At 51.0% G+C, this 27849-nt stretch overlaps 1 protein-coding gene and 1 long non-coding RNA gene across 4 annotated transcripts in view; one reads left to right on the top strand and one right to left on the bottom strand.

The window, feature by feature from the left end:
- Positions 1–27849, top strand: part of LOC139754522 (uncharacterized) — a 730441-nt gene that overhangs the window by 677219 nt on the left and 25373 nt on the right. The window lies entirely within an intron of this gene.
- On the bottom strand, positions 18915–25295 carry LOC139754525 (uncharacterized). Its single transcript, XR_011713899.1, has 2 exons — positions 24949–25295; positions 18915–24913 (listed from the first exon to the last, which is right to left on the bottom strand). It is a non-coding gene; the product is annotated as an uncharacterized lncRNA (long non-coding RNA).

Raw genomic sequence — 27849 nt, 5'->3', positions numbered from 1 at the left:
AAAGAGAGAGACTCCCGAACTAGAAAAGTGAAGCATGATGTATTTCGTTTTCTGTAAAGGGGGTTTGTACGTCCATTTTCTCTGACTCATCTCTAGTGGGGGTAACTTCAATGGATCGGTCGCCCCCGGAGCAGAGTATGAACACGTGTACTCCCATAGGTAGTGGGGTGGGTTGTGCGAGCGGAGACTACTTTTAAGAAGTTTTTATGGCGTACCCAGCAGATACAGCTCAACCCCTCGTGGCAGAGGGGAGGGAGATAAAATGGGATGTGTTTTTACGTTGTTGTAGGTGACAAGAGCGGGAGGTGTGTCACCCACGGCGGCATGCAGTGTTTATTTATTCGGCGAACAGAGAACTAGTTTGAGGGGAGTGTGCGCAGCACGCAAGGAAAACGTAGACCGAGGAACAGTGTAAAACCCCGGCTCGGTTACCAGGTGTGGCCACGCCCTCCCTCCCTCCTCCGCCTTGGTCGAGTGACTCATGTCTTGGCAACACACCTGGGGAGTGATCAAACCATAGTTTTTGGGGGGAACGTGTTTGTAGGTGCATGGCGCCCAAGTTAGGGTGGTCATGCAGTAGTATCACGTCAAGCACTCGTCGAAGGCGGCAGACCCCTCAAATTGATTTTCTCTGTGGCCTTGATACTGGCCAACAATAGATGCCGCATGTTACTAGAGGCGTGGCTAAAAATATCCCACACCCTGCGCTTACGTAATGGTGTCTCTCTATATATCTTTTACTAGACTGAAAGGAAGATAAAAGAGAAATCATAAATCAGTAGTTGATGGTTTAAAGTACGTGCCATATTTCTGTGGTTAGCATAAGAAGTGCGAGTGTGAAAGGTCTGATATTCTTCTACGAACTGGCAACTGAGTCGAGCTTCTCCCTCCCCCCCTCCCGCCAGGCCCCCCATTCCCTCAGACGACCTTGAAACCGGTTGCACACGGTGTTGCCGGATGTACGCAGTAAGGTCGAGTGGATGATGTAAGAGACTCATATGATTACTTATATTCTCTGAATGGACATGAAAATATTTTGTAGTGACTTAGATGCCCTGATAATCTTAGGCTTTGATTAAGGGGGGAAAAAACGCGTCATTGTATATTTGTCTCAGTGAGCATGAGTGAGTGTGCCTTTAAAATGTCTGGACTGCGCATTTCAAGACCTTACACACTTGGAAGTGTTTTATTAGTCGTGATGAATTATTAAACTGTTGGCAGCTGCCCAGCCAGGCACCGCCAGGAGAGTTAGCATTCGTGAAAACTACGATCGCTCGAGTTCTACCTTGTGTGAGGAACAGAACCCCCAACGAACCGCCCCTCACCCCCAGTGTCCGTTGGCTGGCGAGCTTAGATGGTGGACACCCCCTCACTCGCTTGAACCGCCGAGGAGAGGCGGCAGGAAGGGAATACATACGCTGGGCTTTTAAACTGGGTGTAATTAAGAGTGAGACGGCAAGTTTAAATAACTAATTGAGTAGGAGGAAGGCCTGTAATTTAAGCATAGCGTAACAAGGCAACTTAGGCCAAGGGAGGATGTTTCGTTGGTCCTAAGGGGCTTAGAAGAAGCGTAGTTAAACGAAATGAAGACCCGCAATATAGATTGGACAGTCCATCCACCACGGGTTTTTCTGGACGTTTTAGTCAGGCGTCGGCTTGGGTTGCTAAGCAGGGAAATGCTGGGGTTGTATGCCAACTAGAAGAGGAGGATACTGTGGGAGGCTCTGGTGGTTTAAGTAGACGGGAGTCTCTGTTTTCATGCGAGGGGTAACTGGGGCGTGTATGATAGAGTAGGTAGGGGCGAGGTTATCCGCTGGTGCTAGACGGGTAATTAGTAATATGTGTAGGAGTTATTAGGAGGGGAAGACAAGATTGGTTCATTACCCGGGGTAATTATCAATCATGGGCTAGGATAGTTAACTACGAGGCAATTTTTCACCATGGAATACATTTTCTTTTCTTTTTTTATCAGTGACCATTTTAGATCGGTGGGACCTCTCTCTCTCTCTCTCTCTCTCTCTCTCTCTCTCTCTCTCTCTCTCTCTCTCTCTCTCTCTCTCTCTCTCTCTCTCTTTGTTAAACCCCGATTTTGGGGAAGTGCGTTAGATGTCGTTTGTAGGAGCGACTAGACTTAGTGGTGACATGTTTTAAGTTGGAGGGCGTGGCAGTAACGGCCATCCGCGCCGTGGGGGGGGGGGGGGGGTGAAGGGGGAGAGAGGGGGAGAGAGAGAGACCGACGGAGGGGGGGCGGGGCCGACTGGCGGCGGCGGCCGAGGTGGGCGGGGCTGCCTGCATGTTTGCCACACTTACGCTGGTTGTATGGCCGATGGCCTCACTTACACTTAACATGGTCTCTCGTTGCCAGTGATCATCAGGCAAAGCCAAGCGAGCGATCGGGTCTGAAATGCCATACAAGTTCTCGTCAGTTGTGTATCCATCTGTCGGGTCTTGACATACAGTACATCAGCTCAAGTCATCGCTGTAATGGCCAATCCTGACGTCACTCGTCAGTTATATAGGCCCCAGGTCGCTCACGTCTTTAAGAGTCAGGTCAAAAGCCGAGTCATCATACCTACGCAAGGGTCTTATACCGTTGTCATGATATTTAAACCACGGTAAAGTGAACTTATTAAGGGTTCAGTTGTCTTTTATCGTGATAATAGTGTTCTTCAATATACACATACACACACAGAGTCGACGTATGGGAACGACCAGAGTGTTAAGCGCCTATTCGTGTATAGGTCGTTTAAGGGACCTTCCATGCAATTTTCCTCACCTTTAAGTGTTTCCTGTTATGTTGTCCTTACACAGGACGCGCCTTAAAAACAGATCCTGTGTCTAGATTGCTAGTGTACGGTGTGGTGGCTGAGAATCTATCGTCTCTTTTTTTTTTCTTTTTTAAATCTACCTGATGCTGGCTAGCACAGATGCCTGTACTGGCGGTAATAGGCGTCCCTGTGAGGTCTTAAGACGTATTTTGTGTGTGTGTGTGTGTGTGTGTGTGTCACTAACCTGTCTCTCCTGCATTTGAGTACGACCTTCTGCATAAAACCAGAGGTTCACAATTTCCTTAACATGCAGATGTGTTTATATCGTTTAACTTACTCTAGGACGTCATGAAACTCAACAGCACGTACTACCGTCTGTACAACAGGACGTACTACCATCTACAACAGTACGTACTACCATCTGTTCAACAGCACGTACCGTCTGTACAACAGAACGTACTACCATCTGTACAGCAGCACGTACTACCGTCTGTACAACAGCACGTACCATCTGTACAACAGAACGTACTACCGTCTGTACGGCAGGACGTACTACCGTCTGTACAACAGCACGTACTACCGTCTGTACAACAGCACGTACTACCGTCTGGACAACAGCACGTACCATCTGTACAACAGAACGTACTACCGTCTGTACGGCAGGACGTACTACCATCTGTACAGCAGGACGTACTACCGTCTGTACAACAGCACGTACTACCGTCTGTACAGCAGGACGTACTACCGTCTGTACAACAGCACGTACTACCGTCTGTACAACAGCACGTACCATCTGTACAACAGAACGTACTACCGTCTGTACAACACCACGTACCATCTGTACAACAGAACGTACTACCGTCTGTACAACAGCACGTACTACCGTCTGTACAACAGCACGTACTACCATCCGTACAGCAGGACGTACTACCGTCTGTACAACAGCACGTACCATCTGTACAACAGCACGTACTACCGTCTGTACAACAGCACGTACTACCGTCTGTACAGCAGGACGTACTACCATCTACAACAGCACGTACTACCGTCTGTACAACAGCACGTACCACCATCTGCACAGCAGCACGTCCTACTGTCTGTACAACAGCACGTAATACCATCTGTACAGCAGGACGTACTACCGTCTGTACAGCAGGACGTACTACCGTCTGTACAGCAGGACGTACTACCGTCTGTACAACAGCACGTACTACCGTCTGTACAACAGCACGTACTACCGTCTGTACAACCACGTACTACCGTCTGTACAGCATGACGTACTACCGTCTGTACAACAGGACGTACTACCGTCTGTACAACAGCACGTACTACCGTCTGTACAACAGCACGTACTACCATCTGTACAACCACGTACTACCGTCTGTACAGCATGACGTACTACCGTCTGTACAACAGCATGTACTACCGTCTGTACGGCAGGACGTACTACCGTCTGTACAACAGCATGTACTACCATCTGTACATCAGCACGTACTACCGTCTGTACAGCAGGACGCACTACCATCTGTACAGCAGGACGTACTACCGTCTGTACAGCATGACGTACTACCATCTGTACAACAGCACGTACTACCGTCTGTACAGCAGGACGTACTACCGTCTGTACAGCAGGACGTACTACCGTCTGTACAGCAGGACGTACTACCGTCTGTACAACAGCACGTACTACCATCTGTACATCAGAACGTACTACCGTCTGTACAACAGCACGTACTACCATCTGTACAACCACGTACTACCATCTGTACATCAGAACGTACTACCGTCTGTACAACAGCACGTACTACCATCTGTACAACCACGTACTACCGTCTGTACAGCATGACGTACTACCGTCTGTACAACAGCACGTACTACCGTCTGTACAGCATGACGTACTACCGTCTGTACAACAGCACGTACTACCGTCTGTACAACAGCATGTACTACCATCTGTACAACAGCACGTACTACCGTCTGTACAGCAGGACGTACTACCGTCTGTACAACAGCACGTACTACCATCTGTACATCAGAACGTACTACCGTCTGTACAACAGCACGTACTACCATCTGTACAACCACGTACTACCATCTGTACAGCATGACGTACTACCGTCTGTACAACAGCATGTACTACCATCTGTACAACAGCACGTACTACCGTCTGTACAGCAGGACGTACTACCATCTGTACAGCAGGACGTACTACCATCTGTACGGTACTGTGGAGCCACAAGTGGTGTGTTACGCGTGCGTACTGTCCGCATGAAGACCATGTAGTTTCGAATGAATGAAAAGCAAACCCCCGGGGGCGCCGGCCCGCTTTCGGTGGGGTGCCGAGGGGACCATTTGTGCATTGTGGTGGTTACAAGCATCCCAAGGGGTTTCATATCTCATCATCATCATCATCTCCCCCCCCCCTTTTTTTTAATGAGGATGATGAGGCAATAGAGGAGGATAATGAGGGAGGCAAGGAGGAGAGGGGAATCTGTATAGGAAGGGTAGGGTTGGGTGGGCGGGGGGAAGGTTAGTGAGGGGGGGGGGTTTTTAGGGGTTGGTTTTAAAAAAAGGGGGGGGGGTTTTTGACCCTACCCCCCGCCCGGGTTGGGGGATTAGGGGAAAAAGGGGGGGGAAAAATTCCCAGGGGGGGGTTTGGGGGGTCGTTAAAAAAAAGGGGGGGCCCCGGAAAAAAGAAACCGGGGAAAAAAGGGGAGCCCCGAAAGGTCGTGTTTTTTTGGGGCACGCCCCCCCAGGGCCCGGACCAGGGGCTTGGTGCAAAAGGGTAAAAACCCTTTACCCATTCTTTTTCTGGTTTTTTAAAAACCAGGGGGGGCCCGGGCTTAGTGCGTGGGAGGGGGCCCAAAAGGCGGTGCCCTGGTTTGGGGGGCCCCCAAAGGGGGAAAACCGGGGCCCCGGGGGCCCTTTTAAAAAAAACCAAACCCCCGGGGGCACCAGGGGCCCCCGGTTTTGGTGCAGTGGTAGAGACACCAGGACCAGGTCTTGGTGCAGTGGTAGAGACCTCGGGTCACCAGCACTAGGTCTTGGTGCAGTGGTAGAGACACCAGGACCAGGTCTTGGTGCAGTGGTAGAGACACCAGGACCAGGTCTTGGTGCAGTGGTAGAGACACCAGGACCAGGTCTTGGTGCAGTGGTAGAGACACCAGGACCAGGTCTTGGTGCAGTGGTAGAGACACCAGGACCAGGTCTTGGTGCAGTGGTAGAGACACCAGGACCAGGTCTTGGTGCAGTGGTAGAGACACCAGGACCAGGTCTTGGTGCAGTGGTAGAGACACCAGGACCAGGTCTTGGTGCAGTGGTAGAGACACCAGGACCAGGTCTTGGTGCAGTGGTAGAGACACCAGGACCAGGTCTTGGTGCAGTGGTAGAGACACCAGGACCAGGTCTTGGTGCAGTGGTAGAGACACCAGGACCAGGTCTTGGTGCAGTGGTAGAGACACCAGGACCAGGTCTTGGTGCAGTGGTAGAGACACCAGGACCAGGTCTTGGTGCATTGGTAGAGACACCAGGACCAGGTCTTGGTGCAGTGGTAGAGACACCAGGACCAGGTCTTGGTGCAGTGGTAGAGACACCAGGACCAGGTCTTGGTGCAGTGGTAGAGACACCAGGACCAGGTCTTGGTGCAGTGGTAGAGACACCAGGACCAGGTCTTGGTGCAGTGGTAGAGACACCAGGACCAGGTCTTGGTGCAGTGGTAGAGACACCAGGACCAGGTCTTGGTGCAGTGGTAGAGACACCAGGACCAGGTCTTGGTGCAGTGGTAGAGACACCAGGACCAGGTCTTGGTGCAGTGGTAGAGACACCAGGACCAGGTCTTGGTGCAGTGGTAGAGACACCAGGACCAGGTCTTGGTGCAGTGGTAGAGACACCAGGACCAGGTCTTGGTGCAGTGGTAGAGACACCAGGACCAGGTCTTGGTGCAGTGGTAGAGACACCAGGACCAGGTCTTGGTGCAGTGGTAGAGACACCAGGACCAGGTCTTGGTGCAGTGGTAGAGACACCAGGACCAGGTCTTGGTGCAGTGGTAGAGACACCAGGACCAGGTCTTGGTGCAGTGGTAGAGACACCAGGACCAGGTCTTGGTGCAGTGGTAGAGACACCAGGACCAGGTCTTGGTGCAGTGGTAGAGACACCAGGACCAGGTCTTGGTGCAGTGGTAGAGACACCAGGACCAGGTCTTGGTGCAGTGGTAGAGACACCAGGACCAGGTCTTGGTGCAGTGGTAGAGACACCAGGACCAGGTCTTGGTGCAGTGGTAGAGACACCAGGACCAGGTCTTGGTGCAGTGGTAGAGACACCAGGACCAGGTCTTGGTGCAGTGGTAGAGACACCAGGACCAGGTCTTGGTGCAGTGGTAGAGACACCAGGACCAGGTCTTGGTGCAGTGGTAGAGACACCAGGACCAGGTCTTGGTGCAGTGGTAGAGACACCAGGACCAGGTCTTGGTGCAGTGGTAGAGACACCAGGACCAGGTCTTGGTGCAGTGGTAGAGACACCAGGACCAGGTCTTGGTGCAGTGGTAGAGACACCAGGACCAGGTCTTGGTGCAGTGGTAGAGACACCAGGACCAGGTCTTGGTGCAGTGGTAGAGACACCAGGACCAGGTCTTGGTGCAGTGGTAGAGACACCAGGACCAGGTCTTGGTGCAGTGGTAGAGACACCAGGACCAGGTCTTGGTGCAGTGGTAGAGACACCAGGACCAGGTCTTGGTGCAGTGGTAGAGACACCAGGACCAGGTCTTGGTGCAGTGGTAGAGACACCAGGACCAGGTCTTGGTGCAGTGGTAGAGACACCAGGACCAGGTCTTGGTGCAGTGGTAGAGACACCAGGACCAGGTCTTGGTGCAGTGGTAGAGACACCAGGACCAGGTCTTGGTGCAGTGGTAGAGACACCAGGACCAGGTCTTGGTGCAGTGGTAGAGACACCAGGACCAGGTCTTGGTGCAGTGGTAGAGACACCAGGACCAGGTCTTGGTGCAGTGGTAGAGACACCAGGACCAGGTCTTGGTGCAGTGGTAGAGACACCAGGACCAGGTCTTGGTGCAGTGGTAGAGACACCAGGACCAGGTCTTGGTGCAGTGGTAGAGACACCAGGACCAGGTCTTGGTGCAGTGGTAGAGACACCAGGACCAGGTCTTGGTGCAGTGGTAGAGACACCAGGACCAGGTCTTGGTGCAGTGGTAGAGACACCAGGACCAGGTCTTGGTGCAGTGGTAGAGACACCAGGACCAGGTCTTGGTGCAGTGGTAGAGACACCAGGACCAGGTCTTGGTGCAGTGGTAGAGACACCAGGACCAGGTCTTGGTGCAGTGGTAGAGACACCAGGACCAGGTCTTGGTGCAGTGGTAGAGACACCAGGACCAGGTCTTGGTGCAGTGGTAGAGACACCAGGACCAGGTCTTGGTGCAGTGGTAGAGACACCAGGACCAGGTCTTGGTGCAGTGGTAGAGACACCAGGACCAGGTCTTGGTGCAGTGGTAGAGACACCAGGACCAGGTCTTGGTGCAGTGGTAGAGACACCAGGACCAGGTCTTGGTGCAGTGGTAGAGACACCAGGACCAGGTCTTGGTGCAGTGGTAGAGACACCAGGACCAGGTCTTGGTGCAGTGGTAGAGACACCAGGACCAGGTCTTGGTGCAGTGGTAGAGACACCAGGACCAGGTCTTGGTGCAGTGGTAGAGACACCAGGACCAGGTCTTGGTGCAGTGGTAGAGACACCAGGACCAGGTCTTGGTGCAGTGGTAGAGACACCAGGACCAGGTCTTGGTGCAGTGGTAGAGACACCAGGACCAGGTCTTGGTGCAGTGGTAGAGACACCAGGACCAGGTCTTGGTGCAGTGGTAGAGACACCAGGACCAGGTCTTGGTGCAGTGGTAGAGACACCAGGACCAGGTCTTGGTGCAGTGGTAGAGACACCAGGACCAGGTCTTGGTGCAGTGGTAGAGACACCAGGACCAGGTCTTGGTGCAGTGGTAGAGACACCAGGACCAGGTCTTGGTGCAGTGGTAGAGACACCAGGACCAGGTCTTGGTGCAGTGGTAGAGACACCAGGACCAGGTCTTGGTGCAGTGGTAGAGACACCAGGACCAGGTCTTGGTGCAGTGGTAGAGACACCAGGACCAGGTCTTGGTGCAGTGGTAGAGACACCAGGACCAGGTCTTGGTGCAGTGGTAGAGACACCAGGACCAGGTCTTGGTGCAGTGGTAGAGACACCAGGACCAGGTCTTGGTGCAGTGGTAGAGACACCAGGACCAGGTCTTGGTGCAGTGGTAGAGACACCAGGACCAGGTCTTGGTGCAGTGGTAGAGACACCAGGACCAGGTCTTGGTGCAGTGGTAGAGACACCAGGACCAGGTCTTGGTGCAGTGGTAGAGACACCAGGACCAGGTCTTGGTGCAGTGGTAGAGACACCAGGACCAGGTCTTGGTGCAGTGGTAGAGACACCAGGACCAGGTCTTGGTGCAGTGGTAGAGACACCAGGACCAGGTCTTGGTGCAGTGGTAGAGACACCAGGACCAGGTCTTGGTGCAGTGGTAGAGACACCAGGACCAGGTCTTGGTGCAGTGGTAGAGACACCAGGACCAGGTCTTGGTGCAGTGGTAGAGACACCAGGACCAGGTCTTGGTGCAGTGGTAGAGACACCAGGACCAGGTCTTGGTGCAGTGGTAGAGACACCAGGACCAGGTCTCCCTGGGTGGGTGTAGGAACCCTGGGTCGTCCCCAAAGACCCCCAGTAGGTGCGTCCCCTAGGACCCCTCGTCATTGAGCTCACGTTACCTGTATGTTTACTCTGGCTCAGCCCGAAGCTCTTGGCTTGTTGGTCTGTTGAGGGAAGGCGTCATGGGAGCCGAATGCATGATGCCAGAGGCGTGGGAGAGTATCGTTTGCATTGTGGAGAGAGAGAGAGAGAGAGAGAGAGAGAGAGAGAGAGAGAGTTTGTAGGGTGTACACGGGACTGGTAATGAGGTGTAATTGATGTGCTGGTGTCGTCTTTGTGGTATGGTTGGGAATGGAAGGGGTTACCAGGTGTGTGTTGTGGGTTTCCTTTTTACTGGGGAGGGGCACGGCACCACCGCCGCGACACTAGACAGATTTCACATCTCTCGCTGCCGTATTCACAGTCTTTGAAAGCGGGGTCCAGTCCTGGTTGTCACTTGAAGCTTGACACAGTTACGTGTGTGTGTGTGTGTGTGTGTGTGTGTGTGTGTGTGTATGTATATAACGAGTCCTTGCTCACATCCGTAGGCCCGCAGGACTCTCTGGCTTCAAAGGACCTCCCGTCTTTTCCTCCCCATAAGTTTGCCCCGTGACTTGACCACTCTTAAACACCACAGTAACACCGGTCGGGTGATATCAGCGCCTCCCTCCTCCTCCTCCTCCTCCTACTCCTCTTGTTGCCCCGGCTGAGTCAGCTCCCAGTCGCTCATAAGTCATCGTGTCCTCCTGCCTGGGGGTCGTGGATGGAGGTCGACCTCTGGGGGGTTGTGGGGTAAAGTTTGCTTCCTCTGGTGTTACAGGACCACGAGAAAGTGTAAAGCACCCGTGTTTCCTCTCTATATTCCCTCCAACTTTCCCCCACACGTTGGTGACACTTGACGTTGCGTGGATCCACTTCCTCTCTCTCTTATTTTGGCGAGTGCAGGGAAATAAGTGAGAGGAATTGGAAGCACCCTGCACTCTCCCACAGCAGTCTCCCCCCCAAAAAGAACTCACAGTGAATGTCAGGGGAGTGTGCCTGGTGCTGTTAGAGTACAGAGGTATATTTGTGAAGTCCAGAGGGTGTACAGAGTGTTGGTGTTATATTGCGAGTGTTGGCGTAGTTAAGCGAGTGTTGGAGGAATGTAGCGACTGTTGGCGTAGTGTAGCGATTGTTAGCGTAGTCTAGCAAGTGTTGGAGAAGTGTAGCGACTGTTGGCGTAGTTTAGAGAGTGTTGAAGAAGTGTAGCGAGTATTAGCGTAGTCTAGCGAGTGTTGGATGAGTGCAGCTAGTGTTAGCGTAGTTCAGCAATGACGGTAGGGGAACCGCTGTCAGGGTACGAGGGAGGGACATAGCCTGGGGTGAGTGGCAGTGCGTTCCCGCGATGGTGATGACCCAGGTACTCCCTGCGCTCACCTGGCCACCACTCACCTGGCCAACCCTCACCACACACTTGGCCACTCTTACCAGTCACTTGGCCAACCTCGCCAACTCACCTGGCCTCGACCAGTGCCACGGTGAGGCTGACTGGCTGACGGGAGACCAGCGTGGCACCTTGACCCCTCGCTGGTGAGGGCCGGCCCAGCCCCACACACCCCCGCCACTCGAGGTGAAAATACATACAGCCTTGATGACCGACGGTGACTCCCCGCGGGGGACCCACCAACAATACTCCTGCCCCCGGTGCTGGTTGGATGGACCACCACCTCACACCCCCACACACCTCATTATCATCATCATCCCGCCCTCCTCTCCCCCCTTCATCATCATCATCCCTCCGTTCTCTCCCCTCTTCATCATCATTCCTCCTCCACACGGCGCGCGTCGCAGTCTTCATGCCCTCCGTTACCCCTCACGTCACACACACACACACACACACACACACACACACACACACACACACACACACACACACCACACCCGTCCACCACCCTCAACCCATTAAGGGCCCCTCTCTCCCTCCCGCCCTCCCTCCTTTCTTCCTTCCTTCCTTCATTCATTCATTCATTTATTCATTCATTCCCTCCTACCTCCCTTCCTTCTTTCCTTATCACCTCTTAGCAGCTATCTTCATCCACTGATTGTCCACCCCTTCCAGAATTTCAGTCCCTACTCTCTCTCTCTCTCTCTCTCTCTCTCTCTCTCTCTCTCTCTCTCTCTCTCTCTCTCTCTCTCTCTCTCTCTCTCTCTCTCTCTCTCGTGTTTTATTCCTGTCGTTCCATACCAGTCCCCCCCCCCTTCCCCCACGAGAGAGGAAATCCCTCTTTCTACCCCGTACAAACGTCTCTACCCAACCCCAAAGGCCGCCCTCCCCGGAGACACATGTACCCGACCCTCCCCAAACAGACGCCGCTTCTTCTAAGGTGATTTGCCGTGATTGCTCACTTGGCAACCCTGCTTCTTCTCCCCTGATAACCCAGCCCTCGTACTGGCAACCCTGACTCTTTCCTGTTAGCCCTTGACTTCCCCCTGATAGTCATCGCTTCCCCAGGTAGGCCTTACCCACACACCCTCATAGCTCAGGGTTTTTCAACCTTAAGAGCCCCGCCTTTACCCAGTAGCCCCGTACCTTGGCATGTCAGCCTTACCCATACCCCTAATACTCTTGCCTTCGCCCCTGATAGCCCTACCTTTACCTCGCTAGACCTCATTTCCTCCCCACGTCAGTGGCATTCCACGACACCCATACCGTCCCTCCCTCTCTCCCTCCCTCCCTCCATCTCCTCCCCTTCCCTCGACCCACCCGCCTCTCTAGCTCCCTCGCTCCTCCCTCCCTCCCTCCCTCCTCCCCTCCAGCTCCTCTTGCCGATCGCCAAACGACCAGACTGGTAGTTAGTTCGACATCATTTACCAGGGTGTCGTTTACATAAACAGGGTACCTGGCCAAGCCCTGCATACCATTTCCCTTGACAAAAAAATAATACAAAAAAAAAGTTCCCCAAATCTCTGTCCTCATATTTATCGTATCGCTCTAGCCCTGTTCAGTCTTCCCCTTCTTATCTGTTTCCCACAGATCCCATCTTTTTTTTTCTCGTTTATCTTACGATATATGATTGTTATCAGCAGGGATGTTACACCTTTATCTTTAACGATACGCTCTTGTTTAGCAGCGAGAGTTTTTTTATGCCTTTTTCTCACGACGTGTGACTCTTATCAGCAGTGGTGCCATACCTTTATCTTACTTGTTAGTGTTATCAGCAAGGGGGGGTGCCATACCTTTATCTTACATGTTAGTGTTATCAGCAGTGGTGCCATCCCTTTATCTCACGACATGTTACTCTTATCAGCAGTGGTGCCATACCTTGAGGTGTGACATTCTTATCACCAGGGATGTGTTGCCTTAGTTGCATCATTATGAGTAGGCTTGGCATAGGCCAACAGTAGTGGCAGGCGGGGTAGTAGCGGCGGACGCTAGTGGCAATAGAGGTCTCCTAGTGGCCAGTAGTAGTGGTCTTCTAGTGGCCAGCAGTAGTGGCACACAGGTTCGTCGTAGCTAACAGTAGTAGTGGCAGACGGAAGGGGGTCATGGTCAACAGTTCTGGCAGGGAGGGAGGTAGTGGCCTGAAGTAAATGGCATTGACATGGTCGCCCAGAGAAATGTTTTATACAAGGACGCTCAAGACATGTGTATGTATGTCTGCACGCTGGAAGAGCAACAGACCCCCCCTCAAAAAAAAAAAGAAAACGTGATACGTGTTCTTGAATGGAAACACAGATGTACAGTGTTAATCTATTTCTATTCTGTTATACTTAACCGCCGTCTCCCGCGTTAGCGAGGTAGCGCAAGGAAACAGACGAGGAATGGCCCAACCCACCCACACACACATGTATATACATATGTACAGTGTTCGTGAAGATGATTAAGAATATTTATAGTTTAATGACGTATGATTTTGTTTCGTACAACTAATTACGTCCAGGAATGTGCCATAATCTTCATTCTCTTTTATGTAAGTTGCAACTTCCCCCCCTTCTTGCCCCTTCCTCCTGTATTTGCCAAGGGGCAAGAGGAATACCCACTTGACGAAGAAGTGGACGACCCACCCCTTCGAAATAGTGGGCGACCCACCCCGTCGAAATAGTGGGCGACCCACCCCGTCGAAATAGTGGGCGACCCACCCGACGATGTGACGACCAACCTGACGGGGAAAGAAAAAAATTGGCCAGCGTTCCTGACGGAGAAGTGACCGACTCACCTGACGGAGGAGGAGAAGTGGGCCGACCTGCCGCCACCACCATGGCAGTCTCACAATCCACACATTCCGCCGTCTTACTCACCCCAGGGGCACCGCCCCTCGACGGGAACCTACCCAACTCTCTCTCTCTCTCTCTCTCTCTCTCTCTCTCTCTCTCTCTCTCTCTCTCTCTCTCTCTCTCTCTGTATGGTCTCCGTTTCCCGTTCCCTCACCCACTTTCCCCCGCACGCTCTCCCCGACCTCGTTAAAAAATGACGACGATAGATTTGAATCTATCATTGTCAGTTGTGGAAGCCAAAGGTGTAACAGACCAGTTGAAGCCAAAGGTGTAACAGAAGAATTGATGCCAAAGGTGTAACAGAACTGTTGAAGCCAGAGGTGTAACAGACCAGTTGAAGCCAGAGGTGTAACAGAAGAATTGATGCCAAAGGTGTAACAGAACTGTTGAAGCCAGAGGTGTAACAGACCAGTTGAAGCCAAAGGCGTAACAGAAGAATTGATGCCAAAGGTGTAACAGAACTGTTGAAGGCAAAGATGTAACAGAACTGTTGAAGCCAAAGATGTTACAGAACTGTTGAAGCCAAAGATGTAACAGAACTGTTGAAGCCAAAGATGTTACAGAACTGTTGAAGCCAAAGATGTAAAAGCAGTTGAAATAAAATGTGTAACACAACGTTAGAAATGTGCAACACAACGGTTGAAGCCAAGGATTTAATGGAAGCCGAACTTGCAACGTAACAGGGGAAGCCATAGATCTAACACAAGTAGAAGCCAATCGTACAACGCAACACTCGAAGCCATAATTATAGTATAGATGATAGGAGTCAAACGTGTGAGACGCGGTTCAAAAGAAGAATGCAATACAACAATAGAAGCCAAGCGTGCAACACAGTCGCAGTCAAGGATGTAACAAAGCAGATGAAGTCAAGGATGCGATAGCAATTTGAAGCCGAATATGTGACTAGTGGAAGCCAAACTTGTAACAGCGGTTGAAGCCTAGCTCAAAATTGGTTCTCTCTAAACCCCCTCCCTCATAATTTCCTTGTCTTGAAGGTTTCCTGGGTATATTATGGTCCGACAGACAGGGAGACACGAAGACCATGGTGAGACGCGGACACACAGGGAAAGACGAAGACCACGGTAAGACGCAGAGAGAGAGAGAGAGAGAGAGAGAGAGAGAGAGAGAGAGAGAGAGAGAGAGAGAGACCACGGTGAGATACAGACAGACAGAGAGACGAAGACCACAGTGAGAGACGCAGACATACAGAGAGACGAAGACCACGGTGAGACTCAGACAGACAGAGACGAAGACCACAGTAAGACGCAGAGACAGAGATGAGGACTACGGTGAGACGCAGACAGACAGAGAGACGAAGACCACGATGAGACACAGACATACAGGGGGAGGCGAAGACCACGGTAAGACGCAGACAGTTAGACAGACGGGTGGTTGGGTTGGTTGGGTGGGTGGTTGGCTGGCAGACAGGCTGGTGAAGACGTGTGAGAGAGATTCCTTAAGTTAGGGGATGACGGACGGACGGACGTACACAACCCTCCCCTCGCACACACCCGCTCCTCGACAGGTAGGAAACGGTGGAAACATTTTGGGATGAGACGAGACGGTCTGGTGGCGACCTCCTCTCTCTCTCTCTCTCTCTCTCTCTCTCTCTCTCTCTCTCTCTCTCTCTCTCTCTCTCTCTCTCTCTCTCTCTCTCTCTCTCTCTCTCTCTCACCCAGCCTCCACCGGCCTAACTCACTCACCCCTCACACCCCCCCCCCCCCTTCCTCCCTTTATGGGCGGGCCTGGCCACTAGAAGGATCTGTCTTCCTCCTGTGCTGTCGACGAGGGGTGTTGGCTGTCGCCATGATGAAGTGTCGCCGCGGGAAGATGAAGACCTCCTCTTCGTCCTCCTCTTCGTCTAACATCCTCCCCCAGCTGCCCGCTGATCCTCCTACCCCCAGTTGCTGATCCTCTTCCCCCAGCCGCTCGCTGATCCTCCATCTCCCAGTCGTTGATCCTCTTCCCCCAGCCGCTGATCCTCCTCCTCCTCCTCCCCCCAGCCGCTCGCTGATCCTGATCATAATGGCGGGGGGGTGGATCATCTCGAGTTAGGGGGGGAGGAGGAGGAAATGGAGTAATTAGGGGAGTAATTTCGAAACGTCTCTAGGAAAGGGGGGTTGGGAGGGAGGGAGGGGGAGGGGGATGGTATGGTGTGAAGCGCGGACCCTGCCTGCCTGCACGAGCCGTGGTGGTCCGTCTCGTCGGTGGGCCTAGCTTAAATGTGGGACCATATCGAGGTGAGGCACAGAGTCTGGCCGGGCGGGGAGGAGCTGCCAGATGTCTGTTGTCCCGCGAATACCAATCGATATATCTCTGGCCTCACAGACCAGACCCCTCCCCACCCCCCCTTACCCCACAGACCAGACCTCTCCCCACCCCCCAACCCTACAGACCAGACCCCTCCCCACACCCCACTACCCCACAGACCAGCCGATATGTATATAAATATATCCCCTTTTTCAGACGAGAGGACAATCACCTGTGGGGGGGTGGGAGGAAAAAAAAAACGGATCGAATTGCGCACGATTGAAGGACATCGTCTTCGTGTGTATGTGTGTGTGTGTGTGTAGAGGTATATGTTTATATTTACACCAACAGGATGGACGGAAGAAGAGAGTGAGGGAGGGAGGGAGCCTGTCTCCTCTTCCCCTCTCCCTCATAGCCAACGAGTCACTCAGACCGGCGCACACCTCCTCCACCACCACCACCACCACCACCACCACCACATGACTCCCACTGGAGCAGAGGTAGTGTGCCACAGGCGTTCGGGAGACACACACACACACATAAATACACTCCCCCCCCGCGCCCCGCGCCTCCGAACAAGATCCTCCACTGGAAAAGGGAGAGTGTATAGTGTAGAACACACTTGGTGAATACCAGTTCTCTCCACAGTGTCGTGTGTGTGTGTGTATATATATATACATATATACAAGTGAATTTTGCGTGCATATTGGTCACGACTTACCACCAAGTGTCTCGGCTTTGGAAAAGGACTGACTGACCATATATATATATATATATATATACGAGTGTCGGAAGTTGAAACCAACTACCTCTCTCTCTCTCTCTCTCTCTCTCTCTCTCTCTCTCTCTCTCTCTCTCTCTCTCTCTCTCTCTCTCTCTCTCTCTCTCTCTCTCTCTCTCTCTCTCCACGTAGCTTGGATTTACGCCCTCATCGAGTGACACACCTAGGCAAGATCCGTTCGAGAGACAAGATATGTAATCATCTCTTAAAAGATATTTGTGTATATATATATATATATATATATATATATATATATATATATATATATATATATATATATATATATATAAGTTGACCAGTGCAGGAAAATAAGGTTGAACGAAGTAGACTTTGTGTGGGCGTTTCTGTGTGTGTGTGTGTGACCTAGTTTAGTAAGTGAATGGGACGTGATCACAGGGAAATCCATTACCCGGGCAGGTGATGGATGTCTTACACAGAGGGACACTACGATTACTCTCTCTCTCTCTCTCTCTCTCTCTCTCTCTCTCTCTCTCTCTCTCTCTCTCTCTCTCTCTCTCTCTCTCTCTCTCTCTCTCTCCTGTGTTGATGGTGTGACCATTCCTGTGTTAGCGGCAGGTATTGCTGCTGTGTTAACGTGCCAAGGCAGGTATTGCTGCTGTGTTAACGTGCCAAGGCAGGTATTGCTGCTGCTGTGTTAACGTGCGACTCCCCTCGCGTTTAACCGTGGGGATTCTCCGTGTGTGGCGATGCTGCTGTGTTAGCCGTGTTGATGACGCTTGTCCCCCGATTTGGCAGTGGTAACGCTGCTATGCTAGCTGGGTTGATGTTGTTTTTGTGGCATCGGTGTTCATGTTCTTGTGGTAGCAGATTCATGCTCCTATGTTAGCCGTGGTGGTATTTGCTATGTTCATGTTGGAAACACTTCAGGTAAATCTGTTGAGACTCCTGTGTTAACCGTGTTAATCCATTAGTGTTTGCGACGCTAATACTCATGTGTTAGCCGTGCTAATACTCCTGTGTTGTTAGTGGTAATACTCATATGCTCGCTATGATAATACTCCAGCGTCAGCTGTGCTAATTCACCTGTGTTATTCGTGTATGTACTACAACGTCAGCTATGCTAACACTCATGTGTTAGCCGCGCTGATACTCCTTTGTTAGCCTAGCTAATAATCCAACGTCAGCTGTGCCAGTACTCCTGTGTTAGCCATGCTAATACTCCAGCATCAGCTGTGCTAATACTATTGTGTTAGCTGTGCTAATACTTCAGTGTTGTTAGTGGTAATACTCTTGTGTTAGCCGTGCTAATACTCCTGTGTTAGCCGTGCTAATACTCTTGTGTTAGCACTGTTACTATTCCTATGTTAACGGTGGTAATACTCCCCTGTTAGATATGCTAATCCTGCTGTGTTAACTGTGCTTATACTCCTGTGATAACAGTGGTAATACTCCATTAACCGTGCTAATACACTCCTGTGTTAGTGATGTTAATATTCATATGTTAACGGTGCTTATATTCCTATGTTAACTTGTTGACACCCCGATGTTAGCGATGCTAGTATTCCTGTGTTAGTAGTGCTAATATTCCTGTGTTAGCCGTGCTAACATAACACTGTGTGCCTTGATAACACTCCAATGTAAGCCACATTGGCGCTACTGTGTTAGCGTTGCTGTGTTTCCTTTGTTAACAGTGTCGACGATGTTCCTTCGCTAGCCGTGTCAGCCCCCGCCTTTGTTAGCCGTGTTAAATACTGCCGTGTTAGAGACCTCGTCCGTAAAGAGGAAGACATTCAGTTGTGGGAACAATGCAGCAATGCACTTCATCCTCCTCCCACCCCCTGAATACAGAGGCAGTTATAATTAGATAATAGAAACATATGAAGATGTAGGCAGAGTCCGGTAACACACACACACACACACACACACACACACACACACCATGTGTGTGTGTGTGTGTGTGTGTGTGTGTGTGTGTGTGTGTGTGATTATGTATTTCTTCGAGTGTACGGGGGTGGGGGGATTGGAGTTTTCCACTCGTGGGGCCCCATCTCTCTCTCTCTCTCTCTCTCTCTCTCTCTCTCTCTCTCTCTCTCTCTCTCTCTCTCTCTCTCTCTCTCTCTCTCTCTGCATATTTTCTGACTTCCCATCTCTAGTGTCGTCTTGTTGATTTTTTTTTTGGGGGGGGTTTCAGTTAATAGATGATAGATAATAATGGATAATGTTGTAATCACTTCCAGTTCATATCATCCCCCATGTTGGACGTGCTCATGTGCTCCACCGTAGTGATAGCACTACCCCAGGTCCCTGATCTACCCCAGGTCCCTGATCTACCCCAGGTCCCTGATCTATGTAGGTAAGGAGAGGATGGTGGTAGAGCGAAAGGCTCCTCCCTTCCCACCACTGTAGATGTAGACAGGATAGTAAAGCAGAAGGCTCCTTCCCACCCACCCACCATAGATGGAGACAGGATAGTAGGGCAGAAGGTTAAGTTCCTCCTCCTCCTCCTCCTCCTCTTCCTCCCCCACAAACACCCACGGCTCCCTCCGGTGTACCAGCGGGCAGGAAAGTCTCTATAAAGGAACGCCATTTAGTGTAGCGGGGGTAGGTAGATGTGGGTAGGCCCAGGGACCCGCCTCGGTACCTTCCCTCTGCTGGCATTCCTCTACTCGTGTATGGGCTTCTGTCGGCCGCATTGGGGGGGACTCTCTCTCTCTCTCTCTCTCTCTCTCTCTCTCTCTCTCTCTCTCTCTCTCTCTCTCTCTCTCTCTCTCTCTCTCTCTCTGGCATTCCTGTGTGGTTCCTCATGTGTGTGTGTGTGTGTGTGTGTGTGTGTGTATGTTTTACCCAAGCTGCTGCTGCTGATGGCCCTGTATACAGTGTAGGTGTAACCCGCCAGGCTAAATGCTACGGGTTGGACACCCGTTCATATACGGGGCAGGCCAGGCGTGTGTTCTGATGCCCCGTAGATGATGATCGCGTTGTCTTGTATACGCCAACCAGTGTGTGAGGAGGTTTTGGGAGAGAGAGAGAGAGAGAGAGAGAGAGAGAGAGAGAGAGAGAGAGAGAGAGAGAGAGGGAGAGAGAGCCGTGGTGGTCACGCCACCCCACACATGATCGAAGGCGTCAACTGTGGGAATGTGAGTTATCTCGGGTGTGGTGTAGGGCTAGCACGGTGCGGGGGACCTGTAATGCCCGTGGGAAGATGGCAGGAGGATGTGGAGGTGGCGGAGGCATTCCTAGGGGGAAAAAAAAGAAACATAACTCATTGGGACAAATGGGACGGATGACGGAGATAAAGAAAACGGGTTTTAAGGGGATATGGCGTATTTGTAACCTGCTGCCAGATTTTGAATCATTAAGGTTCATGGGGGTCTTGTCACAGGAGGAAGGAGGGAGTCAGATACATTAATTTGATTGTCTTTTTCTTCCTTGAATGTGTGTGTGTGTGTGTGTGTGTGCTCACACTTCCCGGGGGTACAGGGGACATGGTGTGTATCATACCAGTCAGTTTTGGCGTAGCCTTGAGCCCGACCCACGAGTGTTGATGGTGATGGGTTTGGCCACTTGACCTGACCTTCCCTGGATTTAGGGTCTTCGTTTCTAAGGGTTGTTGCCCTTCGCCTTCATGGGTCTGGCCCCGAGTGTCGTGCAAGCCTAAAAAAAAAAAAAAAACATGGGTTTTAATTTCGGTCATGTCATTCAACCCCAGTTGTAAATGCCCAGAATTATGTAGTCATCACTTCTGCTGGCTCTTCATCCTCTCCAGCCGTGGCGCTCGACCCCCCAGCACTGGGCACTTGCTCCTTACATCGGTGCTGAAGTGATCATCCACCACTCCACCCCTGGCACTGGTCCACGGCAGTGCCACTCGTCCGTTATATTGGACCTCAGACTTATTGTTGGCACTAGATCTGGACGGTGCTTTCCCAGACCTCACCGTGGCCGACACTGTTGGACGACAGTGCCACACACACACACACACACACACACACACACACACACACACACACACACGGACCCTTCTCAAGGCAGTGGCACTCAGGCTTTTATCATTCCGCCTCCCCTACTGTTTTGGCACTCAGTCCTGACCTTTTTCTCAGCAAGACGATGTTACGACCTTTGAGCACACCACGACGACGGTACGACCCCCTTTTGGCACAATGTCGTGGCCTTTGAAGCCTGGACGTTGAGATGTGAGAGCCAGAGGTCGAGACGTGTGTGTGTGTGTGTGTGTGTGTGTGTGTTAGCCCAAGAGGTCGTGCTGTCGTGGTGATGGGCAGGTTGACAGGACGTGCCATCGTACCCAAGGGTCGTGCTTCTCGTCTTGATCAGAGAGGGTGGTTGTCCCCTCGTACTCAAGTGGAGGAGAGAGAGAGAGAGAGAGAGAGAGAGAGAGAAAGAGAGAGAGAGAGAGAGAGAGAGAGAGAGAGAGAGAGAGAGAGAGAGAGAGAGAGGTGGAAGAGGGGAGAGGGATTAAGTTCGTATGATGGGACTTCCTGCCAAGTTAAACTCGTGGCGGGAGACGGTCTTAAGTGTAGGTCCATGTTGTGGATAAGTGTTTATGTTGGTGCTGAGTGCCATGGCTTGGGTGTGTTGAGGAGGCGGAGGGTCGTGAGTCAGTGTTGAGGGTGAGTGCCGGCGCTGACACTGGAGTGACAGTAGTGAGGATGAGTGCTCCTGTACAGGACTGGGTGGTTGCCGCCCCTGGGGATGAGTGCTCGTGTACAGGACTGGGTGGGTGCCGCCCCTGGGGATGAGTGCTCCTGTACAGGACTGGGTGGGTGCCGCCCCTGGCCGGTAGCCGTCTGGGTAAATAAGGCTGTGTTAAGTACCCACAGGTGATCCCCCATGCGGGAACTGCGTGTTTGTACCGTACAGGGCGAGGGAGTTCTTCACTCGAGGGGCGCCCCACCTCTTGAGCCATCTCTTGTACTAGAAACTGACAACTTTTTCAACTTCAGTATGTGTGTGTGTGTGTGTGTGGTGTGTGTGTGTGTACTTTGAGTGCATCTGTTACAGTGAATCTTAAACGGACAGACTTTGAGACCAAGGTTGAGTGCGTGTGTGAGGTGTCAGTAGGCAGGTCGACTGTCGCTCCTTTGCAGCAGCAGTACGAGTGTTGAGGTCGAACGCTAGTGTAAGGCCTGGGTGGGTGGGGGGGGGGGGGTCTAGTGATTCATAGTTGATTGGCAGGATTGGAGGCGAGTGATTGTGTTCTTGGCCGACTGCCACAACACGGGGTCGACCACCTGTACGCTGAAACCCATGGGCAGGGCGGTACGACCCTGGGGTACGTCGTAGTGCACGACCACCGACCTCGACGGTACACACTCCTAGGTACATATAGGTGTCCTGGAGGGTCGTGCTCAAAAGGCTTCACCTCCTTAGTGTCATCTAGTCTCAGTGTAGGCATCGACACTGACCCTTACCCTCAACATTGGCGTTCATCCTTGTGACTGCTACTCGTCCTGAACACTTGAGATCAGCTTCTGCACCTCGTGCTCAACCTGACCACCTACACCAAGCTTGAAGGACCCCCAGCTCGGCTACCAGCATTGAGCTTGGGCTCGTATACCCCCCTCCCCCCTTCCCCCATCCTTCCCTCAGTGCTCCGTCAGTCTTCCTCATCCTTTCAAACAACTCCTCTCTGTGTCGTATCTCAGATCTTCTTCCTCAATTGTCCCCGTCTCTCTCATCTTCTTTCGTATTTGTGGTACCGCCTCGTCCTGCCGTTGGTGGGTCGCGCCTCACACGTATCGCCTGACACCTTGGGCTGCCCTCCCGCCTTTGCCTTGTGGTTATTGTTGCCTTTCCCTTCTCCTCCTGGCCACCGATGGCAGCCCCGGATTTGACGCGGCTGACCCGTTCCTCGTTCCCACGCTGGGAACGTTACCGCATCGGTGTCTTTTCGTCGTTCCGTTCCGCCTCCACCGCCACTGATGTTGGCAGTGCAGATTTTTTGTTTATGCATATATAACTTCAGCCTTGTGGCGGTTGTGATTTTGTTCGTGATGATGTGGTGAAGCGGTTTGATGTAGTTTGGTGATCGTCGATGCCAACAGCAGTTGAAAACGTCCCCCCTTTGCAGATGAGAGGTTGTAATGTTGGGGTAAAAAACGGAGAGGGCGACAGTATTAGGGCCATGTGGAACCCCGCCTTCCCTCCTTCCCCGGTCGGTGGAGCTTTGCATCGCCCTCACCTAACCCCAGGCCTCTGTAAGGGGAGGGGAGGCTAAGCCGACCTCAAAGACGCGTTCCTCACCTCCCTACGTGCCACACCCGGGCACGTCCATCACCGACCCCAGGAGGGAGAGGATGGAAGAGGAGGAGGAAGAGGACCTTTAGTGCAAGACCACGAAGGGAAGAGGTAGTGAGAGGGAGGGAGGGGCACGGTGAAGGCATTCACAACCGTGGGGTGAGGATGGTTGATGATGATAGCGAATGAGTGGAGAGGGAAGCTGAGAGTGAACGGAGGGAGCGAGACAGTGCGGAGAAAAAGCTGTGGCCACGAGAAATAAGAGATGTTCATCAGGAAGGAATAGGAAAGAAGACGATTGATAAGACACGTAAATGAGTGAACGAGAGCGCTGATAAGAGACGGCGCCGGACGGGAATATGTGCGTTCATGAATGCTGGACGTGCAGGAGAGAGGGAGGGAGGGAGGGAGTCCTGGAGCGGGACGAGGGAGAAAACATGAGCAGCAACAAAGGGTGGTCGTTTTTGCTTGGAGTAAGGCCACGCAGGGGGGGAATGGCTGGGCTGGGAGGCAGGGCACGGGAGGCAGCAGAGGAACACATACGGGGCAACAGACGATAGGGAGAAAGGGGGAGGGGGGAAAGAAAGACGTCAGCGAGCAGACCTGTCACGAAGGGCGACGAGGTAACATCGGAGAGGGTGCGGGGATGAACAGGAATGTGAGAAACAACGGAGAGTTATAGAGGGTAACGGGAGAGTAGTGACGAACAGCAGGGGCGAAACAGAAGTAACGGGGGCAGCTCAAGGTTGTGAGGACTGAGAAACAGGGCAGGTGGAGGGAGGTCCAGAAGAAAGATGGGAGGAGCAACAGAGAGCGGTATAAGGGGGCAACGGAAGGATGTGTGACGAGTATCAGACTAGAGTGAGGAGCAACAGAGAGTGGTGTGAGGGAGCCACAGATGGATGTGTGGCGAGTAACAGACGTAGAGTGAGGAGTAAGAGAGATGTGTGAGTTTGAGGAGCCTGGTGGAGGAGGAATTTATTACAACAGGAAGTTTTACCGTTAAAGTCTTTCATTGTCGAAATATAAACACAGAGCAATGTAGTGATGATATGGGTGAAGGGTACCTGGCTAGGGGTAGGTGGAGGCAAAGCTAGAGTGAGCAGTGGGTACAAAGCACTCACTCACTCACTCACTCACTCAAATTTTCTTTAACTCACCCCTCACTCATATACCTGGTCTTCCTCTCTACATAGTGTTCAGGATGGGTCGTCTTCCCTCCCTAGTGTTGGAGGGGGTGTGGGGTCGCTTTTCCTTCCTGTTGTTGGGGAGGGTTTGTTGAGGAAAGGGTCGTTTTCCCTCTCTAGTGTTGGAGAGGGATCGTCTTTCTTCCTCGGTGGTGAGGAGGGGTCTTCTTCCCTCCCTAGTGTTGGAGAGGGAGGGTAGTTCCCTCCACGTGGTGGTGGGGAAATTATTTGTCTTCCCTCTCCTAGTGTTGGAGAGGGATCGTCTTCCTAGGGGGTGAGGAGGGGTCTTCTTCCCTCCCTAGTGTTGGAGTGGGAGAGTAGTTCCCTCCACGTAGTGGTGGGGAAATTATTTGTCTTCTCTCCCAAGTGTTGGAGAGAGGTCGTCTTTCTTCCTTCCCTTGTGTTTGGGAGGGATCTTCTTCCACCCCCGGGTGTTAGTGATGGTAACGTTGAGGGAGAAAACACCACAGCCGGCTGCGCGTTACCAGACTTCACAGCATCACGTAGCGTTACCTCAGAGTTACCTGCGTTTCCCATATCATCCATCTCCTGGGGCACCTGTCACATCCCCAGCATCTGTCATACCGCCTGAGAGCACGGCGAACACCTGTCAGCCCTTGGGCGTGTCGTTGACCCATGCATATGGTGTGACATCATCGTGTTCACCTGGTCATCTGTCGCTACCTTGCACATCTGTGTTCACCTGGTCATCTGTCGTCACCGTGCACATCTGTGTTCACCTGGTCATCTGTCGTCACCGTGCACATATGTTCACCTGGTCATCTGTCGTTACCGTGCACATCTGTGTTCACCTGGTCATCTGACGTCACCGTGCACATCTGTGTTCACCTGGTCATCTGTCGTTACCTTGCACATCTGTGTCCACCTGGGCATCTGTCATCATCATCATCATCTGGTCAGCGTACGGGGGTTACCTTCACCCAGCCCATTGCAATGGGCCGGCAACTTTGTGTGTGTGTTATGTAGCGAGGTAAAAACCGAGACAAAGATTGCTTCCTTTTCTGGAAAAAGTATTTGTTATACACGCAAAGAGAGAGAGAGAGAGAGAGAGAGAGAGAGAGAGAGAGAGAGAGAGAGAGAGAGAGAGAGAGAGAGAGAGAGAGAGAGAGAGAGGTTTCTTTTTTAAGGAATTGGTAAGAGAAAGAAAATGTTTAATTCCATTGCTCTTGTGATCCGATGGCGTGCAGTGAACAGAGAGACAGTGGTTTACAATGAACAGTGATCCGGTAATGTATAATGAAGCAGAGATAGAGTGGTGTATAGTGCAGCAGTGATCCTGTGGTTTACAATGAAGCATTGGACAGTGATCTAGAAGTTTACGGTGGACTGTGATGCAGTGGTTTACAGTGACCCGGTGAACCTGCAATCTACAGTGAACTGTGATGCAGTGGTTTACAGTGAACCTGTGAATCTACAAAACCTGTAAACCCTATGATTTGCAATGAATCAGTGATCCAGTTGGTATACAGTGAATCTTGTGAACCCGTAAACTTACAACGAATCACCTGTCGTGTGGTTTACAGTGAAACAGTGATTTACACCATGAAGCAGTGAACAGGCGATCCTGAGGTTCCACGGAAGAAGCAGTGAGGGAAAAAAAAAAAACACCTGTGTGTGTGTGTGTGTGTGTGTGTGTGTGTGAATGAGCGATGCCGCAGTAGTGAGCCGGCGGTACGATGACGGCCAGGATCAGCCAGGCCATCCGCCAGAGGGACGACGTGGACCCCACTCTGCACCGCCGATGATGCCGGAGGAGCCGAGGGCGCTGGGGCGGCCAGGCAGGCAAGAGCGACCAGCCTTCGACCAGACCAGACCACCACTATGATACGACCAACCACGCCACAACCCAACCACGGCGGACACCTCTACTACGTCTTGCCCGTGCTAGAGAGATGGTAAGGTTCGTGGGCAGCCGTGCAACTGCTGGTGAAGGTCCTGGAGAGATGGGTCGATAAATATTATTATTATTATTATTGTGAGAATTCTACATCCGTATTATTATTATTATTATTATTATTATTATTATTATTTATTATTATTATTATTATTATTATTATTATTATTATTATTATTATTATTATTATTATCATTATTGTTATTATTATTGATTATTATTATTATTATTTATTATTATTATTATTATTATTATTATTATTATTATTATTATTATTATTATTTATTATTGATTATTATTATTATTATTATTATTATTATTATTATTATTATTGATTATTATTATTATTATTATTATTATTATTATTATCATTATTATTATTATTATTATTATTATTATTTATTATTGATTATTATTATTATTATTATTATTATTATTATTATATTATTATTATTATTATTATTATTATAAACTTACGTGGGAAGAATATGAGGTAAGACGTTCCGGGAGATATTGGAATGAGGTAGAATCTTCTCCCCTCATAGTTGTGTGTGTGTGTGTGTGTGTGTGTGTGTGTGTGTGTATTTAGCAAGTCTTGGCAGTGAGGAAGCCGACGGTTCAGGATGTATTGCGACACGCACTGCGTCTCAGCTGCCCCGCGTCCTGTTGCCACCGTCGACTCTCGCTTGCTGGGCACTGTCGTGGTATGATCATACTACGGTATATATATATATATATATATATATATATATATATATATATATATATATATATATATATATATATATATATCGTATGATGATTTCCAACAGCCAAGATTCGAACCCAGGACCTTTTGCGTGGTAGGCGGAAACGTTACCGCTGGGCGATCATAGCCTAGCAGTAGCGTTCCCGCCTACCACGCAAAAGGTTCTGGGTTCGAGTCCTGGCTGTCGGAGGGGTATTATGGGTTCTATGAAAATGCGCGTTCAAATGCACTACGTTCGTGCACGTATATTAAAGAAGTCTTGTTAAATATAGAGAATGTTACGTGTAAAGCAACTAGTAGTTGATATGAAATATTGTTTCTCGTACAGTTTGATTTTATATATATATATATATATATATATATATATTATATATATATATATATATATATATATATATATATATATATATATATATAGTGTTATTGTTGGGGTTGGTGAATAGCAACCTGCTGCTGCTGCTGCTGTGTCAAGATCGGCCAGTGACGCGTCAGGTTTGGCAGTAGGCAACCCCCAATCCTCCCTCCCTCACACACACACACACACACACACACACACACACACACAGGAGATCGGGCTTGTGAAATACGTCGTCGTCTTCCTCCTCCTCCTCCACCACCTCTCCTTCACTTTCCTCTCCATTATGACACTCAGACAAAGCAATATACTGTGCTATTCTGCTGTTTTAATGATTATGATTACCATTACTGTTATTACTACATCTTTGACCTTATCCTCGAGGCTGTGTGTGTGTGTGTGTGTGTGTGTGTGTGTGTGTCTATTGTCAGGCTGGGGTCGTTAGAGGTCGTGTTTATCTCTCGGGGATTTAGCAACAGAACCTTCATGTTTATGGGTTCCTTTTGTCTGTTACCTTTTTTTTTTTCGTCTGTTACTGTTACTGTCTGTAACTGTTACTGTCGCCTGTGGGGGTGGGGGGTGCTTCCTCTCCCAGACACCTGCCACCCAACCCATCTGACATCGTCCACCCTTTCTAACGCTTGCCCTCTCTCTCTCT

Source organism: Panulirus ornatus, chromosome 17, assembly GCF_036320965.1.
Source record: "Panulirus ornatus isolate Po-2019 chromosome 17, ASM3632096v1, whole genome shotgun sequence".
Classification (NCBI taxonomy): domain Eukaryota; kingdom Metazoa; phylum Arthropoda; class Malacostraca; order Decapoda; family Palinuridae; genus Panulirus; species Panulirus ornatus.
The sequence above is the reverse complement of the archived record's forward strand: the minus strand, read 5'-3'. Positions and strand labels throughout refer to the sequence as shown.